Source organism: Erpetoichthys calabaricus, chromosome 1, assembly GCF_900747795.2.
Source record: "Erpetoichthys calabaricus chromosome 1, fErpCal1.3, whole genome shotgun sequence".
Taxonomy (NCBI): domain Eukaryota; kingdom Metazoa; phylum Chordata; class Cladistia; order Polypteriformes; family Polypteridae; genus Erpetoichthys; species Erpetoichthys calabaricus.
In genome coordinates, this window is record NC_041394.2 from 207,141,241 (window position 1) to 207,166,651 (window position 25,411).

The 25,411-nt window shown below is 35.6% G+C and overlaps 1 protein-coding gene across 1 annotated transcript in view; it reads right to left on the reverse strand.

The window, feature by feature from the left end:
* The window catches only part of immp2l (inner mitochondrial membrane peptidase subunit 2), a 1,592,803-nt gene that overhangs the window by 861,838 nt on the left and 705,554 nt on the right, over positions 1-25,411 (reverse strand). The window lies entirely within an intron of this gene.

The following is a 25,411-nucleotide window of genomic DNA, read 5'->3' on the forward strand; positions in this document are numbered from 1 at the left end:
CCACAAACAATATGACAATTTACTAAAAAGTACAAATAAATCGTATGTCACTTTTGTTTCTCTCTTCACCCATAATATTTTAAGTACCATCACCAAGAACCAAACCCATATCAAAACAATTTAGATGACCATTAATTGGCCTACTGGCTTGGGCTGTTGCAGTAAACAAGTGTTACCTGAAAAGGCCACTGAGGCTCACATTGGTTCTAAGGTCTTTAATACTTTCTTTAACTTTCCTTTTATATTGGAATTCTGAAGAAGTCATCTAGCAGAAGCAAATGTTTAGGTCAAATAGAATGTAAATGCAAGTCCTCTTCGATTGGACGATGAGCCTCATCTTAGTGAGAATATCTTTCATGGCCTCGCCCGGAAAGCACTAGGGTAAGAGGCCTTAATTTATGAGTGTGCTATAGACCAACCAATACAGACAATAATTTAAATGCAAATCTTTTTCGTAGTATCAAAAAGGCAAGTTTATAAGGGGATATTATAGTCATGGGGGGCTTTAACTACCAGAATATTAACCTTGCAAATGGAGGTGCACAAGAGCAGGAGTTTTTATAGGTAATCAGGAACTGTTTTTTAACATAGTATGTTAAAGTAACAAAGTGAGTGGGAAGCCTGTCTAGATGTAGTAGTGCATAATAATCAGGATGGAACTGAGGGTGTAGAAGCAGTATGGTCAAGTGACCATAACATACTGTAATACAACTCTTAGTGCTTTGGAAGAGTACATACCTAAATTTGGAAGTAGGACATTTTTAAAAATCCAGTGTTTTAATAAGGAGCTAAAAAAGAAGCTTCACAGGAAAAAATAGCTGTATAAGGCATATAAGACTAATAGTTCTAATATGAATCATAGGGCATATATACAATGAAGAAGGATATTAGGGAGGCTAAAAGGCAGTTAGAGAGGAATACAGCAGATGACCCAAAGAGATTCTTTCAGTATTTTAGTAGTAAAAGAGCAGTCAAGGAAGAGGTGAAGTGAATCAGAAATAGTAAAGGGGAATTAAAACATACAGACAGTGAAATAGCCTATGCTCTTCACATGTGAGAAAATAGATAGCGTCTCAGTGGTAAAAGGAACTAATAAGGATGTGAAATCTCCAGATATAGGGAAAAATAATAGCTTCCTGTTATTGTGTTATCGCCCTTAAGTCCTAAAGTTTATGAAGTACAGTAATTAGGTACAGATTCACCACACCACTTGGAGGAATGGCAGTACAAATGAGTGTTACATCACCCGCTCTCAGTGGGACTCTAAGATGCATACAGTACCTTTATCCCCACTACCATGTTCACTGTCATGAACTTACTACAAAACCTGCTACAAAATACTTATTACATAGCTGTCACAAGATAGGAGATCAGGGGACCTAAAATGAAGGGGGTCGGGGGCTTTGAATCTCAAGCATCTCTCAGTCATTAAGTTAGTTTACTCGTGTGATGGCCACCATGTAGGACTGCTCTGATTTCTAAACTTTGGAGGTTTTGTGCTTTTCAGACCTTGTTTTGACTTTGGGTTGCGTATGTCAGGAATGCCTGGATGCTCAACCTCAGCCCTTCCATAATGTCTGGAATATGTAGAATCAGCATCAAAACCATTTCTAACATAGGCTACAACCCTGGATACCATAGACATTAAGGAACAACTGAGGGTGGAGGTCTAGGCTTTTTCTGACCCCCACCTAACAGACAAGGGCAACCTCTATAAGAACAGCTTAAGGATTTATCTTTTAGTCTCTGCTTTCTATATTTGTGTTTTCACTGTGTTTGTCTTCACACAGTTAAAAAAAATGAAATTTCATAGTATAGTAATGTATTAAAAAAAAGAAATGTTTTAACTAGCAATAAAGTATAAATGCATCAAATCTTGGAAATTAAAAAAAGAAAGAAACTGAGCACTCTTGAGAATCCACAACCAGGGTTTTATACATGGTCCATATCCGTGGTTAATCTAAAGCCACCACATAAATGATTGTGATATTCTCTGTCATTGGGTTTCTTCTTGGAGATGCTCTGTACTTGGGGGCACTGGTGATTAAAATTTATAAATCCTGAGGAACAATTTATTAATAACGTGGGATTAATAAAGTATCTATCTATCTATCTATCTATCTATCTATCTATCTATCTATCTATCTATCTATCTATCTATCTATCTATCTATCTATCTATCTATCTAAAGTTTTTTTTTGTTTCTTTCAAAATGTTCCACAGTTATTTTGTGTAAATCTGAGGGTGTCCCCATCTAAATCCCAATGAAAATCAAAAGCCTTTTTTTTCAAGAACAGGAACATCACTCTTCAGAATGGCTCTAGTATCTTTATGCAGTAAGTGAAACACATTTCCACCTTCACATTTGCTGAAGTATTTAATACAAAGTAAATATGCAGTTAGACAGTAATAGTTCAGCATGCAATATTTTACATTACATAATTACAATACGGTACAGAATCACTTTCATGACATTTGGGCATCCATTGGCATGCCTACTAAACTGAATTTAAGATCACAAGAGCCAAAGCCTATACTACTATGGGCCACTAGACCACAAGAGGAAATGTTCTTGCAGAACCCCACACTCACTCTTACAATTTGGTCTTTAGTCAACAAACATTTCTGAAGAGTGGAAGATAAAAACAGGAATACTCTGAATGTGCAATCTTCACAAACTTAATACTGGTATATTTTAATATTTTAATTCAACACTCCATAAGTGTGTGGCTTAAGCAGTAAACTCTTTCAACTGGTTAAATATGGTGGCCATTACACTAGTCTGGGGCAGCAGTGATGGAGGTAGGGAGGTAATAAAATTCAGACTAGTTCACAGAATCTACTTTGTCTTATGCAAAAAGAATCCAGAAACTACAGACAAACAAAATCATTTGATTTCAGTTTCAACACATTTTAGGATCAAAACGATAAGAAAAAATAACAACAATACAATTTACAAGAAGTGTGATTGATGCACATGAAAATATTACAGTAATGAAACAAAATGCTATATTTCAGTTAAGATTCCTCCCCTGGCTGGGTTTCAAGTCCTTATTTTATGTTCTCTTTGGTTATTTTTTTTATTCTTTTGTTTGCATTCATTTTATTTCTGTTTACTTGCATTATTTTTTGTATTTGATTTTGTCTATATATGTATGACTTGATTACATCCTTGCATGGTGTGGGTTGTTCTACAAGAGTTGGGGGGCACTTGCCATTCACCACAAGGGATTACCCGCAGCCCTATAAAAGTGGGGTTTGTCCTGTCCTGTATGGAGATGAAGTTAAGTGTATTTTTTTCAGTTATTATTCTTTTCTTTATTTTGAGTTTTTTTTTTATGTGTTAATGTTATTTTTTTTTTTTTGGTTTCATATGTGATTATGGAAAAATGCTCTCTTTAAAAGTGAGAATGTTCTTTGTGGGTGGAACCCCCAAAAGGTGGGGCCACCTGTCCATCTCTGTGTAGGAACTGCCCCCAGCTGTATAAAGGCTGTAGAGACGGGCAGGTCAAGTGGGAATCATTTGTTATGCATTGTGAGTTTATTCTTTACGGTTGAATTTTCAGTTTTTTTGTTTTTATTATTATTTGCTCTGCCTTAGGATTCTGCTTACTGGATTGTGTTTTTGGGACTTGTTCACTGTATTTTGTCTTTTAGGCAAATCCTTTAATGCTTCTGTTTGCTCTGTGGAGCTTTTGCTACATGTTTTGGTATTTTTCAAATACATTTTTTTTTTATAGATGTTTGTTTGTTAGTTCATCTTTGCACCAGCCAAGGTTTTATGGTTTATGCTACTTGGGTGGATGTTTCAAGGTTATTTTGGGTCTTCATCCCTTTTTGGCCTGCAATGCTGGAGACAGGTCTTCTGAGTTAAGCCTACCTGGAATTAAGCCTTTTGAGGTGAGGCTTTTCCAGGTAGGCAAAAGAGGCCTGTCCCGGTCAAGGCCTCACACATTTTTTCTTTCTTGAAGACTCCAAACCAAGACAAACCCACAATCCCTTTTGGTTCAACTGAATTCACTTGGGAGTTGATGAGTTTTTCATGCGTCTTTCTGCGGTTTTGTGATTACCTGGATTTTTAAACCTGAGCTTTGTTTGTGAGTTGGCTTCTTAGATTTCAGAATGCAAATTTGTTTGCTTTTAAAATTGCCTTTTGTAGGCATTGTCCCTATGCCTTTTGTGTTTTTCAGAGCTTTTTCACAGTGTAACAAAGCGTTTTTGTGAAATAAATATTTTTATTTTAAAAGATGCTGTGTTTGCCATAATTACTAGCTGGGTTTTGATGGTAGTATCCCCCACTAATGGCATTTTTGTTAAGTTTCTGGGATTCGTGTTCTTGGGAGCTCTCAAAGTCAAAGTCAAAGTCAACTTTATTGTCATCTCAACCATATACAGTTAGGTCCATAAATATTTGGACAGAGACAACTTTTTTCTAATTTTGGTCCTGTACATTACCACAATGAATCGATATCCAAGTTTACCATAAAGAGAAGACTGCATGAAAGTAAATACAGGGGGTGCACTGCAAGGTGCAAGCCACTCATAAGCCTCAAGAATAGAAAGGCTAGATTGGACTGTGCTAAAGAACATCTAAAAAAGCCAGAACAGTTCTGGAAAAACATTCTTTGGACAGATGAAACCAAGATCAACCTCTACCAGAATGATGGCAAGAAAAAAGTATGGAGAAGGCGTGAAACAGCTCATTATCCAAAGCATACCACATCATCTGTAAAACACGGTGGAGGCAGTGTGATGGCTTGGGCGTGCATGGCTGCCAGTGGCACTGGGACACTAGTGTTTATTGATGATGTGACACAGGACAGAAGCAGCCGAATGAATTCTGAGGTGTTCAGAGACATACTGTCTGCTCAAATCCAGCTACATGCAGTCAAATTGATTGGGCGGTGTTTCATGATACAGATGGAAAATCACCCAAAACATACAGCCAAAGCAAGCCAGGAGTTTATTAAAGCAAAGAAGTGGAAAATTCTTGAATGGCCAAGTCAGTCACCTGATCTTAACCCAATTGAGCATGCATTTCACTTGTTGAAGACTAAACTTCAGACAGAAAGGCCCACAAACAAACAGCAACTGAAAGCCGCTGCAGTAAAGGCCTGGCAGAGCATTAAAAAGGAGGAAACACAGCATCTGGTGATGTCCATGAGTTCAAGACTTCAGGCTGTCATTGCCAGCAAAGAGTTTTCAACCAAGTATTAGAAATGAACATTTTATTTCCAGTTATTTAATTTGTCCAATTACTTTTGAGCCCCTGAAATGAAGGGATTGTGTTAAAAAAATGCTTCAGTTGCCTCACATTTTTATGCAATCGTTTTGTTCACCCCACTGAATTGAAAGTCTGCACTTCAACTGCATCTGAGTTGTTTCATTTAAAATTCATTGTGGTAATGTACAGAACCAAAATTTGAAAAAAGTTGTCTCTGTCCAAATATTTATGGACCTAACTGTACAACTATACAGATGTACTATACGAAATGAACTATACAGATGAACTATACGAAACTGCAAAGCTCAGGGTGCATAGTGTAACAACATGAAGTGAAAATAATAAATTAAAAATAGAATTAAAACTAAAATTTAAAATTAAAACACAAACAAGACAAGACATTGTGCAAAGACAAGACAAAGAATTAGCAGCAATATTGACATGTAGTAAGCAATATGAACATTGATGCAATGTATGGTATTTGCAATCTAGATACATAAATATAGTCAATAGATATGTAATATAATAAATTAAAAAATAATAAATAATAGATATACTGGTAAATAATAAAGAAATTATCATCTTGCAATGTCAGAAAATTGAGCTTTGAAAGTAAGGTATCCCTTCAACTCAGCTTATGCAGTTACAAATTTGGCCATACTGAAGAAAACATAAGTCGTCAAACACAATCTAGTGTGCTCATTTAGTTAGCTTGATGAACGTAGCTTGTAGACTCCAAACACCAATGTCGTGGGTTATACCAGAATTAGGAATTCTGGATGCATGCATAACTTTTTAAAGATGCACTACTACAATTCAGAAAGTGAGATGGAATCTTAAGAAAATCTCTGAATGAAGAAATTGCAAGATATAAGCAAGATGTTTAGAAGATTACCATATGCATTTGTAAACTATCTCTTGTGGAAAAAAATCTAATAAAATCAGTCTGATCAGTAGTGATAATTGATGGAAGATCAGTTCTAAGCAAGAAACACAGTTTTCAGGCAGGCTCTTCAGGTTAAAGCTGGTTATCAAAAAAAAAACACACAAAGTGAAGGATTTTATTCTTATATGATATCTGTAACATGGTAGATTGACATAATATAAGGGGAAGTCAGAAACTCTTAAAGATTCAGAAAACACAAAATTTCGTACAAGCGTTGCTTACATTTTTTCAGAATAAAAATTGAGTAAGAACCCACCAGGAATATAAGCCTTTCCTCATTACTCTAATTGCTTCAGTTACTTTAGCTGTTAAAATGAAATCCTTAAAGCAAACCTGTAAGAAAGTATGCTCATCAAAGTTTTTATATTGATCATTGATGAAAGTCTGTTCAAATAAAACTATACAAATGTTTACTTCTGTCTTTATTACCTCACTGCTACATTACTGAAGTTCTCCTTTCAAATGTTATACTTCAGAAACACATATCTGAAAATAACAGGCATAAAATGTTGTTATTACAATCCTAAGACCAAAACAGCAAACATATTTCTTCTTCTGTTACTTGATTATGTTAATTTCATGTCATTTAGAACAACACACTCAAAGGTCTATAACTAACTTACACAGTTTGAAATTAGTTTGTACATTTGATACTGAGTTACACTATTGCTTAACATGTTTACTGATAGTGCATTATAGGATTCATCTAATTGATTTAACTTGGGACTAAATACTTGCCACCTCTGTAGGCATACACACATATACATACTCCTCACACACTTAAACAGATACACCCTTCACTATATGAATTTCTCCTTGGGGATTAATTAAATATCTATCTATCTATCTATCTATCTATCTATCTATCTATCTATCTATCTATCTATCTATCTATCTATCTATCTATCTATCTATCTATCTATCTATCTATCTATCTATCTATCTATCTATCTATCTATCTATCTATCTATCTATCTATCTATCTATCTATCTTCATTGACAGCAGCACACTCATTCACATTGCGCACACACTTAGGGTGCAAACTGGCCAAGCTTAGATCTATGCAAGATAAGGAATCATCAAGCATTTGTTGCACTTTTATTATTCCAAATGACCAAGCTCAATCATTTAAATTAACATATTCTTTTCATGGAAGTCCACAGATAACTTTTACTGACTGGCCACTGAGTAATATTCAACCCATGTTGTAAGTTAGCTATTAAAACTAGTTATCTAGCAAACATATCTCTGTCAACATGCCTTATAAAGAGTATTAATACAAAGAATCTGGTGTCAGTGATGATTAGACCAAAAAGTATGTCTTTAAAATGCCATCACTTTGAAATGTTTAGCCAGCCTGTCTGATCTGTAATGAAACAGTTCCTATCATGAAAGAGTACAATGTGATTGTATCTTCAGAAACATGACACTTTCAATAAATCTTGTCCACCAGGCCTTGTGCTATGTCATTTATGAAGCACACTTCCTATCTTTTCACCAAACCAACTGCCCTTTCTAATCTTCAGGCAATGAGTACTTAAAAGCACCTGCTTTGATGTTGAAATCAGTTAGCCAGGAGATGCCGCTTGTTTTAGGAATAAAATCAGAAACAAAAAGAATTGTTTTTCAAAGACTATAAATAAGGGCTATCAAACTAAGCAAATTTTTAATCGAGATTGATCTCAAAATGTCACTTCATTAATCACACGTTTAACCAAGGTAGTTGAGCAATGTCCAGTCGTCCCCTATTAATGTGACCAATGTACAACTTTTTAGCTGCTGAAACTGCAAAGACTTCTGCCCTTCATATAAATCCTTGATATTTGACACAGTTGTCACATGTGAAGGTAATGTGTATCTTTAACTATATTTAGTGGTCTGCAGTCTGATGCAATCCATTTGGCAATAAACAGCAGCAGTTAATTCTTTAGATTGTGTTTTATTTATGTACATAAATCAAGTTGTACATTCATGGATTGTAGTCTGTTGCAAATTTTGTTGCTTACTGTTACATAATCCTAGGATGTTGTACTTCTGTGATATTTAAATGTTCTCTCAGTAAGTTTGCAAGTATCAACAATTTTGTCTTTTGAACCATCTGGGAGAGATTAAAATCAAAAGGAACCATTAAACAGTTTGTCTTTCTCAGCCATGATTAATGGAATAGCTTAGATGAGCACTCCAGCCACCATAAAAAAAAACTGACACTGTTCCAGTGTGGTGCTGAGGTGAGGCTAACAATCCGGGTGGTTCATTGAGTGGTGGGTACAGCAACACTCTGTGAAATCAGTGCATGCTTACAACCTTAGATCAGAGATTCGCAAAATTTAAATCAAGGTCTCGCAAGATTTTGTCTGGTCAGGGCCCCCAAAAATATAAGGCCAGTGCTACAAAGTGAAGCTGATCTTGGAACTCAGCTACTGCTAACAGTAGTAACATTGCATGATTTTTCACAATAATAGACCTTAACTACAATAAATGTTTAATTACAGCAGATTATTGACACATACAGTATGTGACTAAATGTCATGTGATATCTATAAGCTGAAATAATTGGCCTTTTTTTTTAAAGTACCAGGAGTTTAAATATTTGAAGTACCACCATTTTCTTACCGTCTTAAATTCTTAAGTTCTCAACTCCCATCGCTCCCTTTAATATTGTATTTTGGGATATTAACAAGGGAATACTGAAAGTTTGTTTTTTTAGTTTTTAGTTTTATGCACAAATGCTTTATAAATTATTTTTTTTAAAGCACTTTGAGCTACTTTTTGTATGAAAATGTGCTATATAAATAAATGTTGTTGTTGTTGTTGTAGAATAATTTTATAAGGAATAAAAAGTATAATGCCTTACATTTCCATATTTTTAATTTACACAAATTCTACAGTTACAAATGAACCAAAAGAAGCAGAAAAATAACTGGAGTTACATATAATTCCAGGTAAACAGATGAAAAAAACAACTCAAAGTCAGTTGTGCAGATGTCATTGTCATTATCAGGTTTCAGTTTTGATAGCTTTAAGCACATTTCTGGTTCTAACTTGAGCCTATTCCTGTATTTTTTTTAAAGGAAAGATCAGGGATACTAAACACGGGCACGCTGTCTAAAATAACAGACTACTGCTGATGATTATTATTGATAAGAATAAAATGTAATGTTAAATATGTGTATTTTATTATTAATAATTCTTAAGATTTCTCTTTGGTCTTCATTGTATATTATTTTGCCTGGGTCTGCCAATTTCTATGACTGTTCTGTAAACGATGGTACAAAATACAAGAAGACAAAAACTAAAAATCTGGTAACATTGCCTAACTGGACTGAACTAGAGAGACAGTACGAGGGAGAGGGAGAGAGAGAGTTTGACATGCTTGTGGGGTGAAAGGGGTGTAAAAGAGAGCACACACCTGAGACCCTTTCTGACGCAAAAATCTAATGGTCTTGGTGTGCAGGTCTACCTTGAGGATCTGAGCGCATGATATGAAGAAATTATTTTGGAGTTCGACAGGCTTGGGGGAGTTGTGGTAACTTTGGAGATCGGCATGTGCTGAAACACACAAGCTTGTTGAAATTAGAATTTCATTTGTGAGAAGTGCTGGTATGTACTAGCATGAATATTAACATTGAGCAAACTGGGCCACTTTAAGTAGTGATTTAATTAAAAACTAAGCAATTTAAAAATAGTCTTCAATATTTGAATCTATTTTTTTTAATAATCTCAACTTTGCCAGGGTCAGGGACCCCAGTTTGAAAGTCATTGGTTTAAATTGCAAGGATCATTGAACAACAAATGAGCTAAATGCAATTAAGGGAAAATAATGGGTTATAGCTTTGAAAATAAACTGCATAAGTTAACACGTTACTAGAAATAGTACTGAAAACAGAGTAACACCTTTTGTAAGGGTTCTGAATTGTTTTTAAGCCACAGGTTTTAACTGTAATCATAGTTGAGAAAGAATTGCAAAGAGCCATTCCCCAAGATTCTATTATTTTACAAGAGCCAAAATTATAAGACAAAAAACCAAATCAAGACAAAGAGCTACAAGTCAAGCACAGAATATCGAAATCGAGACTATCTAACTGCATTTATCTACCAATCAAATCAATATCTTGGACAAAAGGAGTCCTGCACTGCATTGTAATATATTACTGAAACTTCATGACATGGGTCAGGGAGGAGATCTCTAGCAACCAGGTATGATCCCATAGAAACTCATTATCCTCATGAAGTTAATTCTAAAATGGCAATGTAATGCATTTAAACTTTTTAAAAAAAAAATTAATCTTTTTCAAATAAAGAAGTAAAAGAAAACATAAAAATCTCATGATCTAAAAATTATTCAAACTACTACAGGTTTCCTAATTCTTAACATGTAATGTAGGAAAACCAAGCTGTGATCACAGATGGAAAATAACAAGAACTTAATAAGAACTAGCAACAAGCATTTTCCAAATTACTTGGATACTGGCTAAAAGCAATGCACCCATCACTGATATAGATAGATATAAATATGTATTAAAAAAAGTGTATTATAAGCCTTTTATTGGAACTTAATATTGGTAAACTTATGGATAAAGCTACTGAATCTATTAAACAAAAACCTCTTTCAGCTACAACTGAAGTAAGTACATTATGTTGAAAGTGCGATGATAATTGGTGTCAGTCAGGCTGATTATTTATCCCATTGACAAATCGACAAACAACATAGACGTGGCTGAACTTTGTATTTATGTCTCATATTTTAATGGAGAAGAATTCTGAGATGAACAGCAGGTTAGAGCAGGGTTCCGAGGAACTGAAGCCTTTCATGCCACATTTCTGCCCTTACTAAAGCCGATGTTTTTGAAGGGGGGCCCTCCTGCATGCCTCACTGTGCATGTCTCGCTGTGATTAATTTAACTGTCTCATTGTGTATTGCAAAATGGCAACTCTGAAACTGAAGTGGCAAACATGGAGTAAATTATTTAACTTCATTATTAATTCTTTCATGCACCTTGTGTACCTTGTTAACTTAATTCAGTTCCTGCTCCATTCAACCTGATCACCAGGGTAAATCTGATATTGCTAGTTTCTAATGTTGATGGAACAACATCAAAGCTATTCCTTTAGGAAAATCATTTACCAATCAGCTTTATCAATAACCAGGAGGTGCATGAAAAAGTGCAAAACCTCTTCTTTGTAGAAATTAAATAGACCTTTTCTTTCTCCTTCACAAAAAAGCGTGGAAAACCCTCTGAGCATGGATTCATCATTTAAATTCTTTAGGAAACCATTTTTTTTAATAAATCCAATGTTAAGAAAAGTAAAAGCATGTGTTTTTGAGCACTAACAACTCCTTTATGATGTCAGAGGCTAGCTTTCAAATCCAAGGTGTACCACTCTCAGCAAAATTTCATTTAGCGTGATTAGTGTGTCTACATGACACCATTATTCATAATGTTGGGAAATCTAACAATGTGGAAAGATTATGATATACTGTAAGTAAACCATTCAATCACTTTGTAGTCTCATCAAAAGTATGAATATGTTGTTAGAATGAAAAATGCAGGAGTAAAATTAGAAATACATAAACCTGGTGAAGCAAAAAGCAGGTTGGCCAAACATTCAAAGGTGGTGCTGACTACATGAAAATTACTTACAGCCTGCATGCACATTAACAGAAGAAACAATTTCCATTTATTTTTTACTTAAATATTATTTGTCTAACAAAGACAGCAGTAGAGAGGATGCTGCAAAGCACATATTTGCCTATCATCATGATAACCACACAAAATTTGGAAAAGCTCCAACTACACTTGTCATCCATCTGTCTAGACACTACAATCCTCTTTGCTGATTGAAATTCTCAAAAGGGGTCATGCCCACCTTACAATCTATAAGACGTCAAAAGAAAGGACGGTCCTGTGTCCTCCACCTCTATGTAAGGAACTACCGGTGGTGAGTGAGAAGTTGATACTCAATGTTCCTGAGCATCAAAACAGGTAAAACCCAACTAAGACCGGGAAGGAGATCCAATCACCTAAAAAAACTTGAAAAAGCATCGAAATGCTTAAAGGTTTATGAGATTTTTAGAAAACAGCATACTCTGGTGTCTGTTACTTTTGTTGAGTACCCCTAACAGTTAGAATATAGCATGCTGAATGATGGAATCTATCCCAGGAGCACTGAGAGAAATCAGCAACCAATTCTAAACAGTTTGTCAGTCCATAAATTTATGATTTACAATTAATCTACCTATACAGTAATCCCTCTCTATATCGCGCTTCGCCTTTCGCGGCTTCACTCCATTGCGGATTTTATATGTAAGCATATTTAAATATATATCGCGGATTTTTCGCTGCTTCGCGGGTTTCTGCGGACAATGGGTCTTTTAATTTCTGGTACATGCTTCCTCAGTTGGTTTGCCCAGTTGATTTCATACAAGGGACGCTATTGGCAGATGGCTGAGAAGCTACCCAGCTTACATTTCTCTTTCTCTTGCGCTGACTTTCTCTGATCCTGACGTAGGGGGATTGAGCAGGGGGGCTGTTCGCACACCTAGACGATACGGACACTCGTCTAAAAATGCTGAAAGATTATCTTCACGTTGCTATCTTTTGTGCAGCTGCTTCCTGAAACGACATGCTGCACCGTGCTTTGCATACTTAAAAGCTCGAAGGGCACGTATTGATTTTTGCTTGCTTGTTTTTCTCTGTCTCTCTTTCTGTGCTCTTGACGGAGGGGGTGTGAGCTGCCGCCTTCAACAGCTTTGTGCCGCGGTGCTTCGCATACTTAAAAGCCAAACAGCCCTATTGATTTTCCTCTGCCTTTATGACAGTCTCTGCTCCTGACTCCTTTGAAGAGGAAGATATGTTTCCATTCTTTTAATTGTGAGACAGAACTGTCATCTCTGTCTTGTCATGGAGCACAGTTTAAACTTTTGAAAAAGAGACAAATGTTTGTTTGCAGTGTTTGAATAACGTTCCTGTCTCTCTACAACCTCCTGTGTTTCTGCGCAAATCTGTGACCCAAGCATGACAATATAAAAATAACCATATAAACATATGGTTTCTACTTCGCGGATTTTCTTATTTCGCGGGTGGCTCTGGAACGCAACCCCCGCGATGAAGGAGGGATTACTGTAGTGCAATTAGACACCAAGAAATTAATCTAGAGTAGGCATTTACTGTACAAATAATAAACATAAGGGCAGGGTAAACATAAACATTAAACACAAAGTACTCAAGTAATAAACACAAAATGTATCCTTCAGCCTTTCTGGGCCTCACTAACAAGCTTCTATTACTCTTCATCCATTTGCCTGATCACCAAAGTTTGACACAAGCATCTCATAGTAGTACTTCAGTTTTCTTCCCCTCTCTCACTTTCAGCAACAACTTCTGTAATACCCAGTGCAATGGCAACTTTGCATAGATTCAGACTCTGGACATCTGGATTTGCGACAAAGCGACTGGTTGGTGAGATTTTGAGACATAGACAAAACTGTTGTTCCAAAACAGAGATTCTAGTTTTATTCCAGACATACCAAATATCTCCCTATTATAATAAAAAAATCTTGGGAAGAGAGATGAGATGTGGCACTTTCACATTCCGTGAGGCGATACTTTGTGCCAAGAGATTTAACCAAAGAGTAGATGACAAAGTAGAATGTCATAAACAATTCAAAATTGTTGGCGTGATACACATGCAGAGCAAGTTAGAGATAATGGAAGTATGAAAATTCGAAAGTCTCAAAAAAAATTGAAGCAAAAATTGCATTGGCACAAACAAATGGAAATTATTACTCTGTGAAATAACGGAACAGCAAAAAGAGATCAAATATATTGTTCGGATTTAAACTTTAAGACGGAGACTTGTAGATCGTCTAATTCATGTTGCCATCAGGGAAAAGTAGTGCTTCTTCCCAATGAAGAGGTGAATCCGCGAGAATTAAAAGATTTGTTGTTTGATGAAAGTGAAATCCCGCAAGAGAAAATTTCAAGCCCTGTGAGACAAGACTTTATGCAAAGAGATTTGGAAATGTCCCGCCCACATTTAAAACATTTACAACCACACACACACATCAAAGCCCCCTAGTGTTCATAAAAGCAATGTCTTACAAATATATACACAAATCACTGAAAGAATATTAACAAAAACAAGCAAAAGTAAGTACAGGTGCTATATGCAAAAATTACATTGGCTCCAAATCAAAAGTGGTGAAAAAAAGAAACATGAACAAAAAGAATCTTCTTCTCATTCCAGTAACACAGTTCACAAAAAACAATCAAAAATCAAAAAATGGAAAATCAGGCAAGAAACAATACAGACAGAACAGGTACACCATCCAAACCATAGGTTACCTCCACCAAACATTTATAAAATCAGAAGTACTCTGGCAATAATAATATATACAAAAGAAACCACTGTTTTCCTTACAAAGTAGGCGAAGACCAATCAAAAGACAACCCTCCTTGTGGCTTAGCCTGAGGCTCTATATGGCCAGTCTTTTCTTCTAGACTAATCCTCACCAATCTTCTAACTATCAATATTCAAAACAAAAACAGTTAAGAAAATAAAGAAAAATAAAAATTTGTATGTGTATTTACAGTACATTTGAGTAGATTTAGTCACAGTGGAAGACAGTCTTGGGCTGATGTTGGGTATTCCTACAGCAGAGGAGGCTATTAATGTTGGAAAACAGGGACAAAATGATGGAGGATTCTCTTCAATTTAAGTAGAGCTTGGGCAAATATAAATTTACCCTTACTAAAGAACATTCCCTTAAGATTTAAGGAATCATTTAAAAAAAAAAAAAGAATGCCTCAATGGAGAAATTAATCATTTATTCCCCTTTTAACAATCTGCTATTTCCTTTCCTTTCCACTTGCCCCTCACTTCTGCTTTATCATTCTCTCTATACTGTCATAAAAATCAAAACGCTGCTATGACTGAAACAATGGTTAATTGTTATGGAACAACCTAAGCATTCCCAGCAAATTTTACTTGACAAAGAAGACAGAAAAAGGCTATGTCTGAGGGTAATTGGATTATGTAAATATACACGCAATAATTTATGTCACTACATTTTCTTTCATATGATCCAGAACTAATACCATTCACACTACGCTGAATACAGAATATTACAGTACACAATCAGATTGTGACAACATTGGCCTGTCTAACAGTCGCTGTTCATTATTACGCTTCCACAGACAACTTTTTTTTTTATCAGAACCAGCAATTCTGTCCCTAGTAGCTCATCAATTCATATTCACTTAAATTCTGGAACATCTGATAAAGTATATTATTGTATATTATATTATATAATATTTGGATGTTTTCATAGTGCTACTGTCTATCATAACTCTTGGTACCATATTCTAGACATCTGTTGTTTTCTTTGCCAGGAAAACATTCTAATGATTTTGAGTACCTGGGTGTTGTATCGTGTTAGCCATTATGAATGTAGAGAAAAGCCAAGCAAAATGACACCTTTTATTAATATTAATATTAATAAATATTAATATCAAATATTAATATTAATATTAATGATAAAAGGTGTCATTTTGCTTGGCTTTTCTCTAATGATTTTGAGAAATTTACTTTTAACAGACTTCATTTTGAGTTACAAGAGAAAGTAATTTTAAAATAGTGACTTTACATACAAGTCACACACAATGCAAAAGTGCTCAAAAACATATCACCTTATCAACATATATCACCTCAAGTTAAATTTGGTATAAAACAGGAAAGTCAAACACAAAGGCAATCCTATGCAACTTTGACAAATAAATCAATTAAAAATCAATTAAAAATGATTAATTGATTGATTTACACTATTCTGCACACTTTACAGGTAAAAAGTATATTTAACAAGCCCATCCATATTACTAAACGAGAATGGTAAACCGGATATGGACGCAGGGACCTGCCCGTGGACGCAAAACACACAAAGCCCCCCTCCAACTAACAGAAATCGCAGGAGACATGATGCGCAGGCACCACACAAAGCCCCCCTCCACTAACAGAAATAAGAAATGAGGCAACGCACCCATAGCACACAAAAAAGAGGAGTCAGACCCACGCCCCAGAGTGAAACAGGACAGACTATGGAGTACACACACTAACATAAATAAGAAATGAGACACAAAGCCCCCCTCCACTAACAGAAATAAAAAATTAGGCAATGCGCCCATAGCACACAAAAAAGAGGAGTCAGACCCACGCCCCAGAGTGAAACGGGACAGACTACGGAGTACACACACTAACATAAATAAGAAATGAGGCAGCGCGCCCATAGCACACAAAAAAGAGGAGTCAGACCCATGCCCCTGAGTGAAACGGGACAGACTACAGAGTCCACAAAGGGTCACCCATCAAGCCCGAGATTACGGCTCAAAAACGAAAGAGCAACCGCAAGCAAACACCCGACATCATACAGAAACCCCACAAATACGGACAAAACAACATATTTGAATCACATTATCTCCGCCCCACAGTGAAATGGGACATACTACGGAGTCCACAAAGGTTCACAAATCAAGCCCGAGATGGTACGGAAAAAGAGGAGTCACCCCCCAGCACCAGAGTAAAACAGGACAGACTACGGAGTCCACAAAGGGTCACACATCAACCCCGAGATATTACGGAAAGCGAATTGTGGTACGGAAAACGGCAGATACTACGATAGGAGCATTTGCCTACAACACGCATCTGAAATCAACGTACACACTACACAGCATAATCCACGCACTTCTAAAAAACCGCACGCGGACACCCGACGTCATACATAAACAACAACAAACCGGACTACACTACATATTAGAATCACATTACAGTGATACAATATTAACAGAACAACCACAGATAACACAGGCGCAACACCTGATGGGTAATAATAAGAAGAAACGAATGCTCCATATTAAACATATGTCATCTGAACATGTACAAACTATACAGCATAGGTGAATCTCATTACAATGATGCACTATTAACCGTACAACCACAGAAAACTCTCCATATTAACAGTAAGTGCGATCATCCTTATTACTTACCCATATTACTAACGATAAAGAACAGACAAGTCATGAATTCACGATCACGGGTACAAAACGATACGGCTCGAGTAACGGGACCACAAAGACTAGCCCGCATGATAAAAAACAATAAACGTAGGCGCCTACAACTCGCTTCTGAAACCGCGGAAGAAAAACTGTCTCGGCTCCAAAAACAAAAAAGCTCGACTAACACAGGTACAGAAACGAGCCCAAATGGACAGATACAATGAACGTGGACGCATGCAGCGCGAATCTCAAACTGCGGAAGCGAAGCAGGCATGGGTTCATAAGGAAAGAGCTCGAGTGACAGACATACAAAAACGGGACCGACGGGAAAAAATCAATGAACGCAGACGTCTACAACGCGCGTTTATAATGAGTCCACTATTAATGAAAATTCATTGGGATTAATGAATGTCATTTGCAATCATTCTCATTCATTTAACTTCCCTGAAGAAACAACTGGCAATACAACTAATGAGTTTACACGTTGTTGTCAAAAGGGTCAAGTTAGACTGCCTCCTTTACATGAATATCCTGAATATCTACGGAAGCTTCTAACTAATGATGTATCTGAAAGTAAAAACATTATGAACTGCATTAGATCCTACAATAGTTCATTTGCTTTTGCATCTACCGGAGTAAATATCAGGCCACCAGCTGGCGATGGCCCATACTGCTTTCGCGTATGTGAACAAATATTACATCGCATTGAAACAGTGCACCCTGAAACAAATCACGAACGCAAATTTGCACAAATCTACATCTTACATCCACATGACACAATCTATCAACGAACGAACCTTCCTGAAAACAAACAATGCACGGAGCTTATACTGAGAAACATCACTAAGGTCATAAACAATCACCCGTTAGCTAACATTCAACATGAGGTTGAAAGAGAGGCCAATACAAAAGCAACCTATGGCTACCCAGCGGGCACGGGTTCAAAACGCCGGGGGTAGGCGAGCGAAGCGAGCAGGGGGTGGAGCCCCCTTGTTTTATCTTTAGAAACACTACTCTCTAATGACAACTTTGTGCAAAATATTTAAGAACAAGTTAAAATGAGATTAAAGGTAAGAAGAAATGCTTCATTAGAGTCAAATAGTACATATAAAATGGAATGAACATCCAAAAGAGATAACTGACAAGCTTCTAGTTAATTTTTAAAAAATGAAAAATTGTAAGACAACAGATTAGAAACATACTTAAGAAAATTATATATTAAAACAGTGGCATTAGCCTGAACATGGTGTACTCTTAGAGTCTGGCTGGCACTGGATAGGAAGAAAAAACTCTTCATTCTCCCTGGACATACATTTCTGCTTTTCAGACAGCACCAGAGTTATATCTAGATTTAATGGTGAAGCAGATGATTTTTTCCCCCTCAGGCTTAGTTACTTTTCTGTAGCTTTTAATGAATAAGATCAAAGTTAAAAAAACTTGGAAACTTTTTTACATTTTGCCAAGTGTACATTTAAATACATATAAATCATTTAATATTCACAGAATATCCCAGTTATTTTGAAAGGCTTTGCATTGAACCAAAAAGAATAATTTGGGATATTTAATGGATGCATCTCATCCAGAAATGAACAGTGTAACTGAAACAAGTGTCCTTCGAATACAGAGTTAATTATATGTGTATGATTAGTAATGTATGGCAGTTTTTGAGTCACTCCTCCGCTTTCCCCATTTCCTTAAAGAATCATGTGCTCTTGGATGCTGACCCTACATGGACAACATTTTGAAAAAGGGCTTATATATAACTTGAAATAACATGTTAGTTTTATTTAAATTTAGTACTTCAGATAGATTTTTGAGGAAGTGTTTGGCTTTCTCTGTTTTACACAGCAGAGGAATGAGGCATCATTCTTTCACAATGCCTTAGGCAAGAAAACTCATTTTCTAAACCAGAAGTTTATAGTTGAGATTCAAAGTAAAACAAAAGCAATAGCTGCCATTTATACAGTAGTATTCAAAGAATGCCCAATAAAAAACACACTAGGTTTTATCTTACCAAGCCATTTAAATCGTTTCATTCTGTCAGCCCAGCTTTCTGTGAAGAATGGCAGGCCATACAAAAAGAATACGAACAGTTCCATACCATAGTGTTGTCTGCTAGAAAACAGTGACTTAACATTAGATCACTTATAGGATAGTTGATGTTCTATAAATCGGACATTTATGACAAAGTGCGTAGAATCTGACCTGGAAGTTCTTGGTCCAGGAATGGCTCATTGAATATACTAAGGGTAGAGTGGAGTGTTGAGTTTGAACTTCTTACTTTACAATTTCCTCTGACTCTACAACATTAATCAGTTCTAGATATGGTGTTAAGATTTTAACTAATGGTCTACTGGGCACAATAGCTATTAGCAATCCAAAACAGAATTGAAGAAAAAAAGAAAATGACACATTTTGAGATGTCAAATACTGATTGAGCTCTGACTGCATGAAGAAGTGCCAAGAGTTGACTATAGCAAACAAAAAAACTTTCAGAAGAATGAAGCATCTGGACGCTGGTCATTGCAATTTAAAATTGACATTGTTATTTTAGAAGTATTATTACCATTAGACTATCTGCAATGAATAAAAAACTGATTACTGTTTTGAAAAACATTTGTCTCCAATTGTTTCCATAGTACCAGTATATGTAATATTACAAGAATTATACAGAATATACATTTTTTTTAAAGTTTGCTTTCAATATCTTTTCCTACCACAATTGAGGTTTTCACTGTAGAATTTAAGAATAAATCTCACTGAAAGAAACAAAGCAATAAGCCCTGAAAAAGCGCCATCCTCCGCAGATGACAGATGTGATACAGAAACAATACACAAAGTGTGGGAAACTGGGAAGGTGAAAGGAAAGCATGCTTGGGTAATGCTAAGTGAGAACGGCAAATCACACAGACCAACACCATTACAGCTACTGTATGTCTCAAGTTAAAATACATTTTTTCAGAATGTGACAAGGTACAGAAATAGAAAAACTATTGGGCTTACCCAGCATGCCTAAAGCAAGTAATCCAAAAGCATTTATTAAATAATCACCCTTGATATGTGGATATAAAGGCCTCTTCAAGTAATGAGAAGCATTCACAACACATTTTGCCACTGTCAAATCCAAACTCATTGAGGCCAAGCAACATATAACATACTCTAGCAAAAGTTTATAAAGTGGGCCATTAAGTAGAGATCCACTTCTTCAGTGATCCCCTAAAGAGACAACTTTTCTCATATCTCAGAAGACATGAAGTACCTGTCTCACATGAACCCCAGACAATTATGTCAGCATAAATAAAAAGCAGCAGGAAGATGTTCCGACTTCTAAATACCCTATCCTATTTACTTTAGAAACTCAAAAAAAAAACTGAAATCAAAACTTCTAAGAAATTATTCACACATCACTGTGTTTTTTCTCATATACAAATACAGCCGCAAATCAAAGAAGCCTAGCACTGTACAAACTTCCTCAACAAACCCTGCCATGCAGCTAGGGTACATCCTGGTGCAACCAACACCCGGCTGCATGCTTAAGTTAGAGAACAAATACAATTTGCGTCAGAATTAAACTCATGAATAAATAGAAATTCCAGCACTTACCTATTAATTGAAGGTCACAATGGTCCAAAACATCAACAGCAAAAAAACAAAAAACAAAAAGTGCATATTAATTATTATAATAAGAAAAAAACAGGAAAAACAATATTCTCAGAAGTAAAATACAATGTATAGCAGAAATTCATATACAGTATCTGTGTCTATTGCAAAGTTCTTGACATTATATGGTAGTAGTTTCCAGTCTAAGTGGCAGAGGAATCCTGTGACTGCATGTTTTTCTTTCATTGTACTTAATAATCAGTAAATCATTTTACCACTAAATGATTGTATTGTTTAATTAGCTGTTCTACTTTTTTCAGATCTTATTCTGCAATTACAAAAGAGCAGTTATGTGAGATGTCAAAGTTTGACATTTTTTGTTTTTTGCAATGGTATTAATTTCTTAACTTGCTTTTGTTGTTAATTCGCCTTTTCTTTAGCAGTTGCTCAATTAATTTGATTCTAATAATGACAGTTAACAATGAATGGAGTACATTAAATTAAATCTTTCCTTCTTCAGAACTTTCTTAATTACGCTGAGAGCCACAGTTGCTTAGTACCTCATGTGATCCCTGCCAATGGTGCCCACTTAGTAACACAGGCCCTACGACCATGATATTACAGCTTTATTTCAGCAAGGCCATCTTGCAGCTATAGTCTCCCAACAATAGCATTTGCCTGCAATGCAGTGAGAAGATCACAGACAAAACAACCATTAACTCCAAATGCATCTACAGCATGGCAGGTCTGTATAAAATATATTCAACACAAAATATTATTCTGCCCCTATGGAAGGAGCTGTTTTTTGAAATTCCTGAGAAAACAGATAGGTTTATTAGTAAAAGTGTTTGGTTTACTGAAATTATGTGGAAAAGATATGTGCACTTTACATGATGACCACTGAGCATGGAATGGAATAAACTTGGCTTGTTTAGGTGATCTGTCAACCTCTGAATCAGCTTCATTCTCTCATCAGGCACTGCTGTATTCAGTTTACAGACAATAGCAGAAGCACTGACTTGGATATTAGGTTCTAAGAATACAAAATGTACTCCCTTAACATTCAGATAATCAATTCAAATCCAGAACAGTATAACTTTGCTGATTATGTAGTGTGGAATGCAAAGCTAGCAGGCAAAATAAGAGTAACTCCCAGATGCTAAATATCTGATGTTTAGAGTTAACTTGGGCTGTGTTGTCAATGATGGAGTCTCGACCTTGCTGCTGCAGGAAAGCCTTGACAATATCTGTTTTCAGTAATCAGAGACAATAAAATGGAGCATCAGCTCAATGTAAAAAATAAAATATTTGACGTCAATTTCACTTGACTTTATACCAAGTTCAATTCGAAGATAGGTAGTCAATAGTATGCTGCATTATTTTACCTGCTAGATAATAACCTTTTATACTAATAAATGAACTGGAACGATATGGATTTTTTAAAGAGGAAGATGGCCTACACCATAACTACAAAAGATTTTACATTTTATCAAACATAAAATTTTGAGGGTTACGTCAGGAAGGGCATCCAGTGTAAAAGTTTGCCAAATCAATATGCGGACATTTGATCTGCTGTGGCAACCCCTGACAGGGGCAGCCGAAAGAAGAAGAAGAATGTTCTGCTAGGGAATGAAAAACAGTGAAAGAAGGAACCAGGAGACAGAATACAAGCATTAGAGGTTCACAATTTCTAACCTGTAATTATGAAAGTTCCAAAAAACATTTTTTGGGCCAAATGCAACCTGATATCACTAAAGTCAAATGTTGTGTGAATGTGCTCAGCAGCAGATGTTTTCAGCCTTTTGTGTGCATATTTTAAAGTCCTGATTACCCTTTCAGGAACAAATCTTAATAATTTTAAATTAGTTTAGCTTACTTCTTTTAAAAATTTGAAAGATTAAAGTGACCTCAAAAATGATGATATCCTGAAATTTGTCATCTGTTTTGCCACCTTCTAGATATATTTTCCTGCCTGCTTAAATTGAACAAATTTAAGGCAACAAAAATGTTTATGTGAAAAACATTTATAGGACATACTTTTTCCACAAGTCCAGCACTAATAGAATGGTAGATATGCTGTTAGTGTTTTAGTCCAGCATGTTATTGTCCTTTATATACACAAGGTACTGATGTTATCTGAGAAAATGACTGGCTTTTGTACACAGCATACACTGGATTAAAAAATATATATTAGCACCTGATCAGACATGCATAGTTAAATGTTTCTACTTTAGCATGTTATCTTTGAAAATGGGAGACCAGCAGTCACTTTAAAAGAGTTACAAAGTTTCAGGAAAGGAAATTTGAATATTCTTTGGATATAGGATACTGGAAAACAAGTTACTTGAAAATGCCCATTTCTTATATTAATACTATATATTCCTGTGCCATAAATCACAGACATCAGATTCATGCTCGTGGATCACCTACAGTATTTCTCCTAAATGCTTGTGGGGTATGGGCAGTGGTGGCACATTATAAAACAGCACCTGAGGAAAGGGATATTTTCGCTGCCAATTAACGCCCCACCATGACCACGATCCACACGCCCCACGACGCATTATATCCATAATAGACATGAGGCAATACACTGACTTGCAAGGTTCATTTCTGCTCATATGTAGGATTTGTGGTACAGTTCATTCTGTGAACATCGGACAGAAATATATAATATACATTAAGATTAGTTTTAAAACAATAAAGTAGAAAATAGGCATTAAAACTATATGCCTGTATAATATGAAACAGAATGCGAAAGAAAACTCAGCTGCATTGCTCATTCTACCCCCTTCTCTAAACACCATGGCAGTTTCAATCTTTCCTGCAAGCTAAAATATGTCTGCCCTTTTAACCAAACATGCACAGTTTGAACTTAACAAGACTTCAAACAGACATTGCAACCTTAAACAGATTACTGAAATTAACAAAATTTTACAGAATAACATTATCACTATAATGGGCTCACATTAACACTTTTGTTAAAACTCTACAAAGCCACATTCTCTATTGCTCACATCATCAATAACTTGATGATCCTACTCTTCGAATTTGTGCCTGCTCTTGGTACACTAAAAAAAAAAAAGCTCCCTGACTTGAAAAACTGAGCATTGATTGGATGGTGATATTGCCTTATTTGCATACACTATAAAGGCTTTGGAAGCCAGCACTCATGGGTACATGTTTAGTGAAATAAATAATACTTTAACTTCATTGAATTTTGTTATTATATTAGGCTATTCACATTAGTTCAAAGGCCTATATGTAATAATAATAATAATACATTTTATTTATATAGTGCCTTTCCTATGCTCAAGGTGTTTAATTAAACAGAAGGGATATATGTAACACTGTATACAAATATTTTCTGCATAGAACAATAACCAGATAAATACAGGATATACAAATCATTAAACAGAATAAAAGAAAAAAATAAACCGCAGTATAATACTAAATTCAATACTAAAAGAAATGCCATAGCAAATCAACTAATTTGACACACACACAAATTATCCTAAGCATCTGGACAGAGAAGTAAACTGAAAGAAGGGGCTGAGAGAGTTAGGTTAAAGTAACAGCCTTCCTGAACAAATGAATTACAAGTTGTTTTTAAAAAGAATGAACAGAGTCAGCTAATCTAATTAATTTAGGGAGGTTTGGGCGATGTATATGGTTATAGTTTGTAGGGCTACATAATTAAATGTGATGACACCATTAATGTAAGCTACCTGGCAGGCTAGTGGGTTAAATACCGAACTACATTTCACAAGCTAGCATTTATAATGGCATTAAATAACAATGTAGCTATTTTCTATTTGTTGTCACTAAGTCCTGATATTTTTACAAAAATGTCAAATGTGAAAAGAAAGAATGCCTGGAAATACAACCCAATTGACACATTTTTTGTGCATTGTCTCAAACTCATATTTTCTGAGAGAGCCCTGGAGAAAGATTCAGCAGACATGATTCTACTCAAAGCATCTTTAAGCACCTTCCATGGTGCTCTGACCAGTTTGCCCACTTCTTGCATGGTAAAGAATTTGAAATCATCATGTAGCTGGTATTCATGTTTGTTTATTAGGACACATCTGTTTGATTTGTCTTTATTAATTTTGCTGATTAACTACAGATATTAGTACACAGCATTATTGGGTCTGAAACACTTGCTAAAATGGAACTGAGAGACTTTTAACTGCAGTCTTAATGGAGCCTCAGTAATCAAACACGGGTCATTTTTGACATTAACACTTTTTTCTGGCATTGTTCCAGGATTCCTGCACCCAAATCCAAACAAAGAAAGCTTCTATATGGCGATGTGAAAAAAAAAATCATAAAAATATATCAATACAAAGGACTTATGTGTGGCTTTGAAATGCGCACGTGCCACTTTGATACTGGTACATTCATAGTGTGCCGATGCATTGCAATCTATGTTATAAGAAATTTGAAACTTTTATAATGAAAATATTTCTCACAATTAAAATAAATAAGGCACTGGATGTGTAAGTAATTATTAAGGATAAAATGTAACTTTTTTGTATTGTTAGTTTGTAATGTTGAAAAAAATGTTACATTAAAATGCCGCCCTTAAAAAA